This window comes from Salvelinus fontinalis, chromosome 29, assembly GCF_029448725.1.
Source record: "Salvelinus fontinalis isolate EN_2023a chromosome 29, ASM2944872v1, whole genome shotgun sequence".
Lineage (NCBI taxonomy): Eukaryota > Metazoa > Chordata > Actinopteri > Salmoniformes > Salmonidae > Salvelinus > Salvelinus fontinalis.
In genome coordinates, this window is record NC_074693.1 from 26216449 (window position 1) to 26234377 (window position 17929).

The window sequence follows — 17929 nt, forward strand, 5'->3', positions numbered from 1 at the left end:
TAATGCAGCTAGCTCGCCAACAAACAGACAGATTGATTACACATTCGAACCATCAAGCCATAACGGACATAACGAAAATACATCTAGAATCTATTCCATCTTGATTCAAACAATGTTCCAATATTTAGCTAAGGGAGGGAACAGCTACCTATTATCCCACGTACTAAAATATTTGGGGAAAACAGAACTTGGAATATGCTATCAATAATAACAGTTTTAGACTATAGGCTCGCAGAGACACTTGACGTTTTCAACCCGATTCATGGGCTCCCGATGCAAAATGTTCTTTCAAAATTCAACTAATTGAATGTAGCCTACTGACCGCAATTGCAGATGTTCGCTTCCATCACGAGACTGCCCGGGCATGTGGAGAGCGCGATGTGCCCAAATTGCCAATTATTTACCATAGACTATGTGATTCTGTAGGCTATTTTACGTCGGGAGCCGTAACCTAGTGAGAAATGGTATTGTCATTGTATGGCTAATTAATGTAAATATGATTGAACCCACTTGATGGTTGCTTCAGTCTACAGGTCTGTACAATAATTCACCAGAAAAGACCGCGCAATTCCATAATCCGATGGGCCTAGGACTAACCGTTATTGCTGTTCATCTTCATGCCTTCATTATACTGTTAATGGATAAACCATGGCATTACTGTGCGTTTTTACTGTAAAACCTACAGCAATTTGTTACAGTGTAGGCCTATTGCCAGATGTCTGGCATCCAGAGATGTTTAAGGAATCTATGCTCTGGTCTGATGCTTGTTGGTAGGCTACTGTGTGTTTTTACTCCAATATCAGATCATTTTTGGATCACGATTATTCAAAACACTTCATAGCTATTTCTATCCCATATTTCACCAAAAATAGTATGCATCTTTATTTTTTCGCCTGGCAGTTTCAGAAGCACATCGTGTCCTACACACTGTGTTGACTCAGCAGTGGCCTGGACAAATTGCCATCACTTCCTTTGTTGTGCTTGTCATGATAATGGCATCCATTATGGGCAGGCATGTGAAATGGTAAGAGGGTAGCAGGGATGAGTAGCCTGTCTAATTGAGAGGACTTCAATGAATCCAATAAGGCTGTCTCATGGCTCAATGACATTATACAACGGGTGGGTCTAATCCTGAATGCTAATTGGTTTAAACCACATTCCAGCTGGTGTCTATTCCACAAGTTACCACCGGCTAAATCTATAACGTTAAAATGCCTATTTACTTTGTTCCATCAGACTGCGCAATCCACTGTCTGATCAGCCCAGCCAAGCACTTTATAAACTTGATCTCCACTATAAAAAGCATCAGTACCCACCTGTTTTGAGCTCCACATTTTTAGCAAAAAAAATCTCTCTCTCTCTCTATATATATACACTACCGTTCAAAAGTTTGGGGTCACTTAGAAATGTCCTTGTTTTTGAAAGAAATGCAAATTTATTTGTCCATTAAAATAACATAAATTTGATCGGAAATACAGTGTAGACATTTTTTATGTTGTAAATGACTATTGTAGCGGGAAACGGCAGATTATTTATGGAATATCTACATGGGCGTAGATAGGCCCATTATCAGCAACCATCACTCCTGTGTTCCAATGGCACGTTGTGTTACCTAATCCAAGTTGATAATTTTTAAAGGCTAATTGATCATTAGAAAACCCTTTTGCAATTATGTTAGCACAGCTGAAAACTGTTGTTCTGATTAAAGAAGCAATAAAACTGTCCTTCTTTAGACTAGTTGAGTATCTTGAGCATCAGTATTTATGGGTTCAATTACAGGCTCAAAATGGCCAGAAACAAAGACCTTTCTTCTGAAACTCGTCAGTCTATTCTTGTTCTGAGAAATGAAGGCTATTCCATGCGAGAAATTGCCAAAAAACTGAAGATCTCGTACAACGCTGTGTACCACTCCCTTCACAGAACAGCGCAAACTGGCTCTAACCAGAATAAAGAGGAGTGGGAGGCCCCGGTGCACAACTGAGCAAGAGGACAAGTACATTAGTGTCTAGTTTGAGAAACAGATGCCCCACAAGTCCTCAACTGGCAGCATCATTAAATAGTACCCACAAAACACCAGTCTCAACGTCAACAGTGAAGATGCAACTCCGGGATGCTGGACTTCTAGGCAGTGTTGCAAAGAAAAAGCCATATGTCAGACTGGCCAATAAAAAGAAAAGATTAAGATGGGCAAAATAACACAGACACTAGACAGAGATATGCCTTTTTCTTTGCAACTCTGCCTAGAAGGCCAGCATCCCGGAGCCGTCTCTTCACTGTTGACGTTGAGAATGTTGTTTTGCGGGTACTATTTAATGAAGCTGCTAGTTGAGGACTTGTGAAGCGTCTGTCAACTTAGCTAGTAGTCATCATCATGAAACAAGTCGACAATCTACTGGCAAATCATTTTTAAGAAAAAATAATGAATAGAAATTATAGATCAAATGTATAGGTGCTCATTGGCCATTGGACATAAAGATTACACAACAAGTTGGAAACCGCAAATTCAATAATGAGTGGTTTGTAAGGAATCAGTGGCTAACTGCAAGCATTGCAAAGCAACCACTAACGTTAGCCTGCTATTCAATGGAGTGGCTGTGTGTTTTTTTTCCAGAGTTCCCACCATAAATCCAGAGAATGCCAGACTTTGATGACAAAATTTGCCCACAAAGGACCGCCGCGCCACCTTCACAAGGTGAGTCCAAAAATGTCTTGTATGCTGCTGCATAAATGATGTAATATGCAAGCGAGATATGTATACTGTAGCTAAGAAAGTAATACTAAGTGTATGTTGTGTAGGAAGCTATTAGTAGCCCATGTGCCTCACCCTAATAATTTGGTCTATTTTCACCAACATGGTATTGTAAACACATTGTTTATGGTCGGTGTGTACTTGTTTGCAAACTTTTTTTGTACAGCTTTGACTGTGCTACTGATAGTAGCACGTTTGGCTAGCACATGCAAATTCAGCACACACAACATTCGATAATATAATTGTGTTATTTGACACGTCAAATAGTGTTATATGACGTGTATCTTTTTTGACACGCAAAGACCCAATCGGCGTTCAATGTGCCTCACCCTAGTAATTTGGTCTATTTTCACCTCTTAATTTCGCCTACTGTTCTGACTTGGTGGTGCACATGTAGGCTATAACCTGTTTTAGAGAAATGTAATCATCGAATGTTGCAAGAGCTTTCATTGTCTGTTTTTATGCCCCCTTTATTTATCCTACGGTTCTGACTTGTTGTACAGGGAGAACACTGTAAGAATGGGGCCCATGTTCTGAATTGTGTCACTGTACATTTCAGAAGTGCTGAACAAATAGTTATATTGACTACGTCCATCATCGCTCGCTCATTAATTCTTAACCGAAATTACAGATTGCCTCTTATCTGTTTGCCTTCCCCTTATGCCATAGTTTGTACATCTCAATTGTTAGTAGAAACCACATTTGTTTAAGCAAGTCAGCCATATCAGCTTAATTTTTTAAAAATGGTAGTAAATGAGGCTGAATTAACTGTTTCGCTGCCAGACAAGGCTCTGCTGAAAGCCAGGTGTTGCAGTGTTAAGGTGTTGGGACTGGTGTTGGGACTCTGCTGTTGGGACAGCTTTATATAGGCCCTAACAATTTGTGGGCACCGTTTGTCACCGTTATAGTACAATTCATGTATTGTTTAGTGTTGTGCTTTTGCTGGCATGCATCCCACACTTTTTTTTTTTGCCCCACCATGCTTTACATTCTAAAATCGCCACTGAAAAGCATCTAGACATAATCTCACATTTATTTTAGACTAACTATCACGACTCGAATACCATACGTTTATTTATAAAACAGGGGCAGGCAAATGACTGGTCAAGGGCAGGCAGAGGTCGGTAGTCCAAGGCAGAGTCCGTAAGGTACAGAGTGGCAGGCAGGCTCAGGGTCAAGGCAGGCAGAGGTCAGTAATCCAGGGCAGTGTCAAAAGGTACAGAACGGCAGGCTCAGGGTCAGGGCAGGCAGAATTATCAAAATCGGCTTGATGAGACAAGACGAACTGGCAACAGACAAACAGAGAACACTGGTATAAATGCACAGGGGAAGATGGGTGACACCTGGAAGGGGGTGGAGACAAGCACAAAGCCAGATTTGTTGTCTTGCTGTCTGTCTCTCCGACATTTGCAACATTGTTTCAATATTCAAATTCGGATCTCCAGCTGTCCAATAGTAATGAACGTGTCGGGAGTCTGGACGAGACAGACAGGCAGGCAGAGTTTCTCAGCCAGTCGAAATTATGAATCAGCTGGCATCCTTTTTACAGATATATACAAATAAATGTCAATTGAAAAAAGGTCAAACGAAACTAAGTGCAGCTAGTTTGTAGTCTTTCCAGCTTCAGTTTGTTAGCTGTGTTGTTGGCTAGCTCCTCTGAACAACAGTATCCTGACGAGTGAGCACATTTTCTATACCAGGTGAAATCGCACCTCATTAGCTCATTGTTATGGATGTATCCAAATAAATGTCTCTAGAAAACAGTTTAAACAAATGCAAATGCAGCTACTTTGCAGTTATTCTGTCTGCACTTTTTGACGTGACTGTAAGTTAGCCGTAGTTGGCTAGCTAGCAAGCAAGGGATAAGAACGTTGCCAGCCAGTATGTGTCACGTTCCTGACCTGTTTTCTGGTGTTTTTTATGTGTGTGATGGTCAGGGCGTGAGTTTTGGGTGGGCAGTCTATGTTTTCCGTTTCTATGTTGGTTTTGGGTTGCCTGGTATGGCTCTTGATTAGAGGCAGGTGTTTTGCGTTTTCCTCTAATTGAGAGTCATATTAAGGTAGGGTGTTCTCACTGTTTGTTTGTGGGTGATTGTCACTATGTCTGTGTTTGTTGCACCACACGGTACTGTCTCGTCTCGTTCGTTCGGTCGTTCCTGTTTATGTGTTCCTCGTTTCATGTAAGTTCATAGTTTAGGTCTGTCTAGTTCGTTTTGTTGTTTTGTAAAATTATTCAAGTGTTCTTCGTGTGTTTAGTTTCGTCTTGTTAAATAAAGTTCATTATGTATTCACAACCCGCTGCGCCTTGGTCAACTCACTCACCGAAAGAGAGCCGTTACAGAATCACCCACCAAACCCAGATCAAGCAGCGGGTTAACGGACAGCAACGACAGCAGCAGCGCAAGAAGGAGGAATGGACTTGGGAGGATGTTTTGGACGGGAAAGGTTGCTACACATGGGAGGAGATCCTGGCTGGAAGGGATCGCCTCCCATGGGAACAGCTGGAGGCACTGAGGAGAGCAGAGGCAACCGGAGAAGGGAACCGGAGTTATGAGGGGACGCTTCTAGCACGGAAGCCCGAAAAGCCCGTGAGTACCACCCAAAAATTTCTTGGGGGGGGGCTAAGAGGTAGTGGGCCAAGAGGTAGTGGGCCGAGGGCAGGTAGGAGACCTGCGCCCACTTCCCAGGCTAACCGTGGAGAGCGGGAGTACGGGCAGACACCATGTTACGCAGTAGAGCGCACGGTGTCTCCTGTACGGGTGCATAGCCCAGTGCGGGTTATTCCACCTCCCCGCACTGGTAGGGCTAGATTGGGCATTGAGCCAAATGTCATGAGGCCGGCCCTACATATCTGGCCACCAGTACGTCTCCTTGGGCCGGCTTACATGGCACCAGCCTTACGCATGGTGTCCCCGGTTCGCCAACACAGCCCAGTGCGGGTTATTCCACCTCCCCGCACTGGACAGGCTACGGGGAGCATGCAACCAGGTAAGGTTGGGCAGGCTCAGTGCTCAAGGGAGCCAGTACGCCTACACGGTCCGGTATTTCCGGCGCTACCTCCTCGCCCCAGCCCAGTACCACCAGTGCCTACACCACGCACCAGGCTTCCAGTGCGTTTTAAGAGCCCTGTTCCTCCTCCACGCACTCTCCCTATGGTGCGTGTCTCCAGCCCAGTGCCTCCAGTTCCGGCACCACGCACTAAGCCATCTGTGCGTCTCCAGAGCCCTGTACGCACTGTTCCTTCTCCCAGCACTCGCCCTGAGGTGCGTGCCCTCAGCCCGGTACCTCCAGTTCCGGTACCACGCACCAGGCCTATAGTGCGCTTCGAGAGGTCAGTGTGCCCTGTCCCTGCTCCCCGCACTAGCATTGAAGTGCGTGCCGTCATCCCGGTACCTCCAGTTCCGGCACCACGCACCAGGCCTACTGTGCGCCTCAGCAGGGCAGAGTCGGCCGTCTGCCCAACGCCTTCTGCACTGCCTGTCTGCCCAGCGCCGTCTGAGCCATCTGTCTGCCCAGCGCCGTCTGAGCCATCTGTCTGCCCAGCGCCGTCTGAGCCATCTGTCTGCCCAGCGCCGTCTGAGCCATCTGTCTGCCCAGCGCCGTCTGAGCCATCTGTCTGCCCAGCGCCGTCTGAGCCATCTGTCTGCCCAGCGCCGTCTGAGCCATCTGTCTGCCCAGCGCCGTCTGAGCCATCTGTCTGCCCAGCGCCTTCTGAGCCATCCGTCTGCCACGAGCCATTAGAGCCGCCCGTCTGTCCCGAGCCATTAGAGCCGTCCGTCAGTCAGGAGCCGCTAGAGCCGTCCGTCAGTCAGGAGCTGCCAGAGCCGCCAGCCAGTCAGGAGCTGCCAGAGCCGCCAGCCAGTCAGGAGCCGCCAGCCAGTCAGGAGCTGCCAGAGACGCCAGCCAGTCAGGAGCTGCCAGAGACGCCAGCCAGTCAGGAGCTGCCAGAGACGCCAGCCAGTCAGGAGCTGCCAGAGACGCCAGCCAGTCAGGAGCTGCCAGAGACGCCAGCCAGTCAGGAGCTGCCAGAGACGCCAGCCAGTCAGGAGCTGCCAGAGACGCCAGCCAGTCAGGAGCTGCCAGAGCTGCCCTACAGTCATGAGCTGCCCTACAGTCATGAGCTGCCCTACAGTCATGAGCTGCCCTACAGTCATGAGCTGCCTTACAGTCATGAGCTGCCCTACAGTCATGAGCTGCCCTACAGTCATGAGCTGCCCTAGAGTCATGAGCTGCCCTACAGTCATGAGCTGCCCTACAGTCATGAGCTGCCACTCAGTCATGAGCTGCCACTCAGTCATGAGCTGCCACTCAGTCCGGACCTGCCAGAGTCCCTCAGCCCGGACCTGCCAGAGTCCCTCAGCCCGGACCTGCCAGAGTCCCTCAGCCCGGACCTGCCAGAGTCCCTCAGCCAGGACCTGCCCCTTATCCCGGTGCTGCCCCTTATCCCGGTGCTGCCCCTTATCCCGGTGCTTCCCCTTCATTTAGGTGGTTTTAGTTGGAGGGTGGTCATTGGAAGGGGGATACAGAAGTGGGGAGTGACTATGGTGGTGTGGGGACAGCGTCCGGAGCCTGAGCCACCACCGTGGTCAGATGCCCACCCAGACCCTCCCCTGGACTTTGTGCTGGTGCGCCCGGCGTTCGCACCTTGAGGGGGGGGTTCTGTCACGTTCCTGACCTGTTTTCTGGTGTTTTTTATGTGTGTGATGGTCAGGGCGTGAGTTTTGGGTGGGCAGTCTATGTTTTCCGTTTCTATGTTGGTTTTGGGTTGCCTGGTATGGCTCTTGATTAGAGGCAGGTGTTTTGCGTTTTCCTCTAATTGAGAGTCATATTAAGGTAGGGTGTTCTCACTGTTTGTTTGTGGGTGATTGTCACTATGTCTGTGTTTGTTGCACCACACGGTACTGTCTCGTCTCGTTCGTTCGGTCGTTCCTGTTTATGTGTTCCTCGTTTCATGTAAGTTCATAGTTTAGGTCTGTCTAGTTCGTTTTGTTGTTTTGTAAAATTATTCAAGTGTTCTTCGTGTGTTTAGTTTCGTCTTGTTAAATAAAGTTCATTATGTATTCACAACCCGCTGCGCCTTGGTCAACTCACTCACCGAAAGAGAGCCGTTACAGTATGGCAATGGAGCATTTAGAACAGGGGTGTCAAACTCATTCCACGGAGGGCCTAGTGTCTGCAGGTTTTTGGTTTTTCCTTTCAATAAAGCCCTAGACAACCAGGTGTGGGGAGTTCCTAACTAATTAGTGATGTTAATTCATCAATCAAGTACAAGGGAGGAGCGAAAACCCGCAGACACTCGGCCCCCCGTGGAATGAGTTTGACACCTGTGATTTAGAATGAACGACTGGGTTGTGTACATAGATACAGAACAAAAAGACTGAACGACTGGGTCGCGTCTCTGGCAACCGAACAGATAGAACGAACGACCAGCCGGCTTGGGTAGCAACCCTAGATTTGTGTCGAGACTATATCTTGTGGAAGGATGAAATAGTATGAATAAATTCATCAAAATAATGTTTTTAATGAAAATATGTCAATCATTATTTTAATATGTTGGTAACCCGAGTGGCGCAGCGGTCTAAGGCACTGCATCTCAGTGCTTAAGGCGTCACTACAGACACCCTGGTTCGATTCCAGGCTGTATCACAACCAGCCGTGGTTGGGAGTCCCATAGGGCGGCGCACAATTGGCCCAGCGTCGTCCGGGTTTGGCCTGTGTAAGCCATCTTTGCAAATAAGAATTTGTTCTTACCTGACTTGCCAAGTTAAATAAAGGTTTTTAAAAATTAAATAAAAACCCTGTTGTATAAAAGTGATAACACCATCGAAGCCAGTGTTTGGAGGATATATAGGTAACAACATCTCCACCCCGCTGATCCTCAACACTGGGGCCCCACAAGGGTGCGTTCTGAGCCCTCTCCTGTACTCCCTGTTCACCCACGACTGCGTGGCCATGCACGCCTCCAACTCAATCATCAAGTTTGCGGACGACACTACAGTGGTAGGCTTGATTACCAACAACGACGAGACGGCCTACAGGGAGGAGGTGAGGGCCCTCGGAGTGTGGTGTCAGGAAAATAACCTCACACTCAACGTCAACAAAACAAAGGAGATGATTGTGGACTTCAGTAAACAGCAGATGGAGCACCCCCCTATCCACATCGACGGGACAGTAGTGGAGAGGGTAGTACGTTTTAAGTTCCTCGGCGTACACATCACGGACAAACTGAATTGGTCCACCCACACAGACAGTGTTGTGAAGAAGGCGCAGCAGCGCCTCTTCAACCTCAGGAGGCTGAAGAAATTTGGCTTGTCACCAAAAGCACTCACAAACTTCTACAGATGCACAATCGAGAGCATCCTGTCGGGCTGTATCGCCGCCTGGTACAACAACTGCTCCGCCCACAACCGTAAGGCTCTCCAGAGGGTAGTGAGGTCTGCACAACGCATCACTGGGGGCAAACTACCTGCCCTCCAGGACACCTACACCACCCGATGTCACAGGAAGGCCATAAAGATCATCAAGGACAACAACCACCCGAGCCACTGCCTGTTCACCCCGCTATCATCCAGAAGGCGAGGTCAGTACAGGTGCATCAAAGCAGGGACCGAGAGACTGAAAAACAGCTTCTATCTCAAGGCCATCAGACTGTTAAACAGCCACCACTAACATCGAGTGGCTGCTGCCAACATACTGACTCAACTCCAGCTCACTTTAATAATGGAAATTGATGGAAATTGATCAAAAATGTATCACTAGCCACTTTAAACAATGCCACTTAATATAATGTATATGTATATACTGTACTCTATATCATCTACTGCATCTTGCCATCTTTATGTAATACATGTATCACTAGCCACTTTAAACTATGCACTTTTATGTTTACATACCCTACATTACTCATCTCATATGTATATACTGTACTCGATACCATCTACTGCATCTTGCCTATGCCGTTCTGTACCATCACTCATTCATATATCTTTATGTACATATTCTTTATCCCTTTACACTTGTGTGTATAAGGTAGTAGTTGTGGAATTGTTAGGTTAGATTACTCGTTGGTTATTACTGCATTGTCGGAACTAGAAGCACAAGCATTTCGCTACACTCGCATTAAATTCTGCTAACCATGTGTATGTGACAAATCAAATTTGATTTGATTTGATATTGGCACGGTTTGCCGGCCCTCGACTTCCTCTCGGGCCTAACAACACCCATGCCAATATATCCTCCAAGCACCAGCTTCTCGGTCATTATCACTTAATTAACACACTAATACATGCATAATGCACACCTACATATCAAACACATAACGTGTAGATAAAGAACAAGTTGTAGCCTACGTGCTGGTTACATTAACTGCAGTCATACACTGAAATGTATCATGTCCATAAAGGGCCATCACCCATGGCAACAGGTGTCTCAGCAGTTTCTACAGTGTAAGTATAACAGAGAGAATTGGTTGCGCATCAGATGGAAAGCAAACCATATGTAGGCTATTCTACTGGAATCTCTCTGGCCATCTGACTTAAGGGACTTTGTAGCTCACCTGTCTTCTCAGAATTCTTGTCTTACTAAGTATTTCTTATCTAACCATGAAACCTGGGAGAAATGTTCTTTCTTGGTAAGAGTTTCTGTCATATAACAATAGTTGTTAGGAAGTCTGTGATTGTTACTGGCACAGATTATTGTTACTGGAATAGATATGTCGACATCTATAGAGATAGAGGTAGAGATAGATATTTATCATTTTTCCAAATTGAAATGATATGTGCATTAGGTCTCACCCTCTCCGGGAAAGGAGAGTATTCTGAGGAAAAAGACAAGAGGGTTGTAGGGGAAAACAAATCTGGGGAAATGAATGTTTGCCTCTCTTAGCAGAAGTGAGGGAGAATACTTGTCCTTTCCTTAAGACTCTCTTTCTTTACACTGGTGTTTATTTTTACACCCAGAGAACCAAGGTCTTTCTTTACACTGGTGTTTATTTTTACACCCAGAGAACCAAGGTCTTTCTTTACACTCATGTTTATTTTTACACCCAGAGAACCAAGGTCTTTCTTTACACTTGTGTTTATTTTTACACCCAGAGAACCGAGGTCTTTCTTTACACTTGTGTTTATTTTTATACCCAGAGAACCAAGGTCTTTGCTCTGCTTCTTGAAAGAAAGGAGCTAATCTGTCGCCTAGCAACACCTCCCACTCCTGCGTCGAAGCGCGAACGAGAGAAGATGGGGCAAGAGGGAAGGAAGGAGGGTTGATGAAAAAGACTGAGGGACGAACAGAGAGGTAGAGGGCTATGATGAGGTATGATGGTATGACGAGGTATGATGAGTTTGAATAGTGACATAGGACAAGCTGAGTCCATAGGACAGAAGACAACGAGATGACTGACAGTCTGAGAAATGCATGGCAGCGTAGACTGTGCGTGGTGCAGTTATTGACAATCAGTGTGAGCCATAAGCGCTTACAGGAAAGTGCTATAGCTTCCAGTTTGCTTTGTTTGTGAATGCTTTCACGTGTATAGCGTGCAGGTTAGGGGGTTTCACACACCGTCTGGATGTTTGTCTGGTGTGAATGCAGCCAGATTCCACGACAGCCATAACTAGTGGAAGTGAAGCGAACAAACGCCCACTCACTGCTTCCAATCCCCCGTCCTCCCTCAGCCCCCCTCTCTCCCTCCCTCCCTCCCTTCCTCTGATGATGCTTCCAGAGCCTGTAGTCTTGTACTTTTCTCTTTTTTCCAGTAGTCAGTTTATTTTTAGAACTTGGGTCTCAGAAGAGGGGGAGCAGTCGCCTAGTGCTGGGGGTGTCAAGCTCCCCCTCTCTAACCACTCCCCTGGTGGTTTTTGGACTATCAAAACCCACAGGGCATCATGAGGACAATAGGTCTGATGGCATAGTTTGAATGAAAAGATAGAGATATGTTTTCAAATCTTCCATCATCATAAAGTTACTTTAACTAAGACTTTGTAGATGCATTATATGGTAAAAATGTGTTAAGAATGATTAGTGTTTTCTATGAAGGCCCTCAATATAATGGTTAGCATTGACATAAAGGAGTGATTGAATTGAACACTTGCAATGCACGTTATTTTATATGTAATATTTAATGTATGTGTACATAATATGTAAAAGCTTCCCACTGTTACCTACCACCACAGACATTTCCACCCTCTCTTTTTCTCTTACTCCTTTCTCAGTAAGTTGGTGCTGATGCTGGGTTGCTATGGTGATGTGGTGTAGATGTCTGACATCATCAGAGACCTCCTAGTAGCAGTTTTTTTATTCACCCTCTATCAGTCAATCTTTCCTGCTCTCTTTCTCTCTCTCTCTTGGACCATAGATTGGATAGATAGGAATGGATAGACATGCAATGAGCAGAGATGATTGTGTATCTGCTTATTGACAAGAGGGGAGCAAAAATAGTGGAAGGACAAAGGCGAGACAAAGACATATAATCAACAATGAGAATCAGAGAAAATGGTGTTGGTGTTGGGTTTGATGATATGTTGAATAATTGTTCGAGCGAGAGCGAAGGGAGAAAGAGAGGTAATAATGTACCCTTCATTTTGGCTTTAGAATGAAGCTACACTACCATCTATACTTTCATTTCTTTCGGTTTTGTTGAGCCTCTCTCGAAGCTCATCTACTCTTCGGTTCATTGGCCTTTGCAATTTGTCATCATTTTGGATAACAATGACAAATTTTCTTGAGGTGCAGTGAATGCAGTGATAACCACATGACCATTTGTCCAGTTCATTCACACAGTACTAGATCATTCTGTCTTTTTTATTTCAACCCCACTCTCTCTCTGCTCTCTCTCTCTCTCTGCTCTCTCTCTCTCTGCTCTCTCTCTCTCTCTGCTCTCTCTCTCTCTCTCTGCTCTCTCTCTCTCTGCTCTCTCTCTGCTCTCTCTCTCTCTGCTCTCTCTCTCTCTCTCTGCTCTCTCTCTCCCTCTACCTTTCCCTCTCTCCCTCTACCTCTCTCTCCCTCTCTCTCTCTTTCTTTGCTCCCCCCCTCTCTCTCTCTCTCCCTGGAAGCCCCCTCTCTCTCTCTCCCTCCCCCTCTCCCTCTCTCTCCCTCTCTCTCTCTCTGCCTTTCTTTGCTCTCCCCCCTCTCTCTCTGTCTCTCCCCTCTCTCTCTTTCTTTGCTCCCCCCTCTCTCTCTCTCTCTCTCACTCTCTCTCTCACCCTCTCTCTATCTTTCTTTGCTCTCCCCCTCTCTCTCTCTTTCTCCCTCCCTCTCCCCCTCTCTCCCTCTCCCTCTCCCTCTCTCCCCTCTCTCTCTCTCTCTCTTTCTTTGCTCTCCCCCTCTCTCTCTCTCCCTCCCCCTCTCCCTCTCTCCCTCTCTCTCTCGCTCTCCCTCTCCTGCTCTCTCTCTCTCTACCAATTACCTCCTCTTCACTCATAGCTAATGATGACTGACCCTTTAACTCACTCTATCCATCAGCACCCTTCTCTCTCTAACCTGCTTATCATTGCCATTGTGTTTCATAACTGATAATGTGTGTTGGAAGTGATGAAACCTGAGAAATAATCCCTTTAGAGGTGGATACTAAATTGGCCATTGATCATGATAAGGATGTTGGTGTTGTGTTGTGTATTTACAACAGCCAGTATGGGCATTTACAACACTGCCAAAGGGTATCAGAATTGTTTGGCAGAATTAAGGGCTTCCAGTTGGTGCACGGGAAACTTGGATTTGTTTATTCTGGAGAGGTCTGCTTCTCATCCTTTTCAATAAATACTGATTTGTGTAGGCAAAGGGCAAATAACCAAAAAGTTGTATCCTCCTTTTAGTGCCATGGATTTGGGTCTCCAAATCCACCAACTCCATGGTGAAATATCCAGAGGACTATATGGACATCCAAGCTGCAGATTTGTTGAGGTATCAACTGTCCATTTGCACTTTGTCAAAATACACTTCAGCTTCCTTTCAGTTGCACACCTTTCATAACAGTTTTTCCTTTTCTGTTATGTCTTCCTGCATAGCAGAATATTCTTTCAGCTCGAGCCCTTTTGCCTCAGTACGCCCACGCGTCCATAGCAACACATTGTCGTATCTTAGTAACCACATTTACGCACTGAGCAAAGAAATGGAAGGTGGGGTAGATATGGAATGGGTTATTATTCAAAGTACCACTGTGAAGGTTGGAAGTATTTGTAACATTCAATGTCTGATCGTATGATGGAAAGGGAGAAAAGTCTTATAAAAACATTTCTCAAATGTGTGGGAATAAAACTACACATTCACTCACGAGTCCCTACTTACATAACTGTATGGATCTCAAATTCCCTGGTGTATAGAATTTACTTTTTTAAAATAGAGATTCAATATGTAATTCTATGGTATTTTTCTCTATCTAGCTGTTTCCAATCCCCTACAGTGGATAGCTGTGCCGGCTTCTTAATCCATTACCTTCATTGAGTAATTCAACATGTAGTTCAGGATATTGCACTGACCTCGTGTAATTAACATATCCAGCAATTAGACCACTAATTTGATTTAGCTGATGAGGAGGTCAGTTAAAAATGAGGGAGATGACGTGTTGTTAGTGTCACTCGTAAGCCTTTTAATCTCATGTCCTAGGTGGTATCTTGAGGTCAATTCAATTCTCTACAAACAAATAGTGCAATTACCTCTCACCAACTGGTCTATCTTCGAGCATGTTCCTCTATTTAACCTCACAGATCCATTCATGGCTTCCTAGCTTCATGAGGTTCGGCTACAGATAATGGTCTACTTAAGAAGTTGATGATCATTCATCCGGATAAAAATTCACTAAGCATCTTTTGAGTTGGTAACAATGACTTACATTACCTGGTTGCTATTTTCTGATAAGTATTCGTGATTGTTGTTATCTATTTGTGTATCGTTATCATTTGGGTTTCTCTATATAGGAGCACTCTCTTTATATACAGGGCCATAGAGACCCCAAAATAGAATCACCATTTCCTGTCCCACCCCCCTACTCATGTACAATCCACTCATTCAGATCTGTTCATTTGTGTTGTCATATGTAACGACTATTTCTGATGACACTCGGATTCCACAGCACTCTCCTGATTTTATTAAGGGACTCATTTCAAAGGTAGGGCGGGAGCGGAGGGCAATGAAACTACCCTACCTAGACTGAGTTCCCTCCCTCCACTATTGATAAAAAATATCCACAAGCATAATGGTTAAAGAGAACAAGAGAGCAAAATAGTTTTTTTTTATCCAATAAAGCTGAAATGCTTTGTTCAATTTGAGCTTCTGAGGGGTTGTTCACAGAAGATGGTATCTTATCAATTATGCATAGTTGCCATTTATGTCTTTACCCTGGTTACAGAGCAGGTTATGTGAGATCTAGGAGAAGATGTCCTTAGTTTCTCTGAGTGTCCTATATGCTCCATTGGCTGTATTTCCTGGCCCAGTGATTGCATTACTGCCCCACTGACTCCCACCCCCACACCCAGCCCGGCCCACGGCGGAAGGTTTGCCCAGGAAAATGAGCTCATACCTGGGCGGAGGTGCCAAAGACAGGCCCACTGTTCCGCTCCCTACTGCCACCCCAAACACACCTCCCCATGTCTGCATACACACTCACACACTGGCACTCACACACAACGTCACACTTACGCTCATACTCTTATTGCGCATGCACAAACAAAACACCCTCACACATACACATGCCCTTGTGCATGCACACACAAACCCACACACAACATATTACCATCCTCCCACATGCCCACTGCGCGGGTACAGTACAGTCTGATCCCATTTCACTCAGGTTATTTCCTTGTCTCAGTGCCAACAGGAAATGCCATGGGAGTTGTACCACTCTGTTCCTCCCCCGTAACCCACATATTCCTCACACATACACCCTCCCCCTTCCTCCATACCCCACAACACCATCATGTTGTTAACTATGATCTGTACCTCAAAGCCCTGAGCTAAGACAAGCATACTGATGCCATCTGGTTGGTGTGTGTGTTAATGTACAGTGCATTCAGAAAGTATTTAATGGTCATGTTTTGGTCAAACATCTACACAAAATATTCTGTAATGTCAAAGTGGAAGAAAAAATGTTAAAAAAATAATTAACTAATGAAAAATAATACACAAATATATCTTGATTAGATACGTATTCATCCCCTGGGTCAATACACGTTAGAAGCACCTTTGGCAGTGATTACAGCAGTGAGTCTTTTTTGGTAAGTCTCTAAGAGCTTTGCACATCTGGATTGTACAATATTTGCTCATTATTCTTTTAAAAATTCTTCAAGCTTTGTCAAGTTGGTTGTTGATCATTGCTAAACAGCAGTTTTCCTGTCTTGCTATAGATTTTCAAACTGATTTAAGTCAAAACTGTAACTAGGTCATTCAGGAACATTCAATGTCATCTTGGTATGAATCTCCAGTGTATATTTGGCCTTTAAGGGTTATTGTCCTGCTGAAGGATGAATTTGTCTCCCAGCGTCTGTTGGAAAGCAGACTGAACAAGGTTTTCCTCTAGGATTTTGCCTGTGCTTAGTTATATTCCATTTCTTTTTATCCTGAAAAACTCCCCAGTCCTTGCTGATGACAAACATACACATGACATGATGCAGCCACCACCATGCTTGAAAATATGGACAGTGGTACCCAGTGATGTATTGGATTTGTTCCAAACATAACACTTTGTATTCAGGACAAAAAGTAAATTCCTTTGCCACATTTTTTTACAGTATTACTTTAATTCCTTGTTGCAAACATGATGCATGTTTAGGAAAATTATGTATTCGCTAAAGGCTTATTTCTTTTGAGCCATCCTCAGTTTTCTCTTATTACAACCATTAAACTCTGTAACTGTGCACCATTGGCCTTATGGTGAAATCCCTGAGGGGTTTCTTTCCTCTTAGGCAAATTAGTTAGGAAGGACACCTGTCTTTGTAGTGACTGGGTGTATTGATACACCATCCAAACCCTAATTAATAACTTTACCATGCTCAAAGGGATATTCAGTGTCAGATTATTTTTTTTTGCCTATCTGTGCCCTTCTTTGTGAGATATTAGAAAACCTCGCTGGACTTTGTGGTTGAGTCTGTGCTTGAAATTCCCTAGTCGACTGAGGGACCTTACAGATAATTGTATGTGTGGGGTACAGAGATGGGGGAAGTCATTCAAAAATCATGTTAACCACTATTATTGCACACAGAGTGAGTCCATGCAACTTATAATGTGATTTGTTAAACACGTTTCTACTCCATGCCATAACAAAGAGGTTGAATATTTTTTGACTCGACGTTTCCTCTTTTAATTTTTCATTAATTTGTAAAAATGTCTAAAAACACAATTCCACTTTGACATAATGGGATTTTATGTGTAGATCAGTGACACAAAATCTCAATTGAATCAATTTTATGTTCAGGCTGTCACACGGCAAAATGTAGAAAAAGTCAAGGGGTGTGAATACTTTCTGAATGGCCTGTATGGCTTCAGGCGCTGCATGTTACATACTAGCTGTGGTTATTATTTGTTGTACGTGTTAGTTTGTGTATCCATAGTGCCTCTGCATCTCTCAAGTCTATGAGTTCATTGACAGGGAGAGGGAAGGCAGGTTCAGTAGTCAGGAAGAAAAAAAAACAGCAGATTCCATCCCCTCAGGTTGATGCTATTCCTGTCTCGGCCTGGGAGAAAGATCTGTGTGTCACAATGCCACCTTGTGGCTGTACTGGCTACAGACTCCACTCTGGGCAGATTGCGTAAGACTGCGCGGCGTATGAGTCATCACCCTTGAGTGAGGATAGATTGTGTGTGTGTGTGTGTGTGTGTGTGTGTGTGTGTGTGTGTGTGTGTGTGTGTGTGTGTGTGTGTGTGTGTGTGTGTGTGTGTGTGTGTGTGTGTGCAGTGTGCAGTGTGCTGTGTGCAGTGTGCAGTGTGCAGTGTGTGTGTGTGTGTGTGTGTGCAGTGTTTGTGTGTGGTGTATGTGTGCGTGTGTTGTAAGGAGAGGAGGCTGCCTGGGCGGAGCTAGCAGCAGCGGATGAGATACACGATGAAATTAGGGCTTTCCCCTGTTTTTTTGTGGGACTGTAGAAGAATCACTACGCAAGGAATATGGCTTTAGTCATCCAGGAGAGAGGGAGAACACAGCGGCTGTGTTAGATCAGTATGCCACTGGTTGTCTTGTTATGCCTCACATATTAAGGCTAAT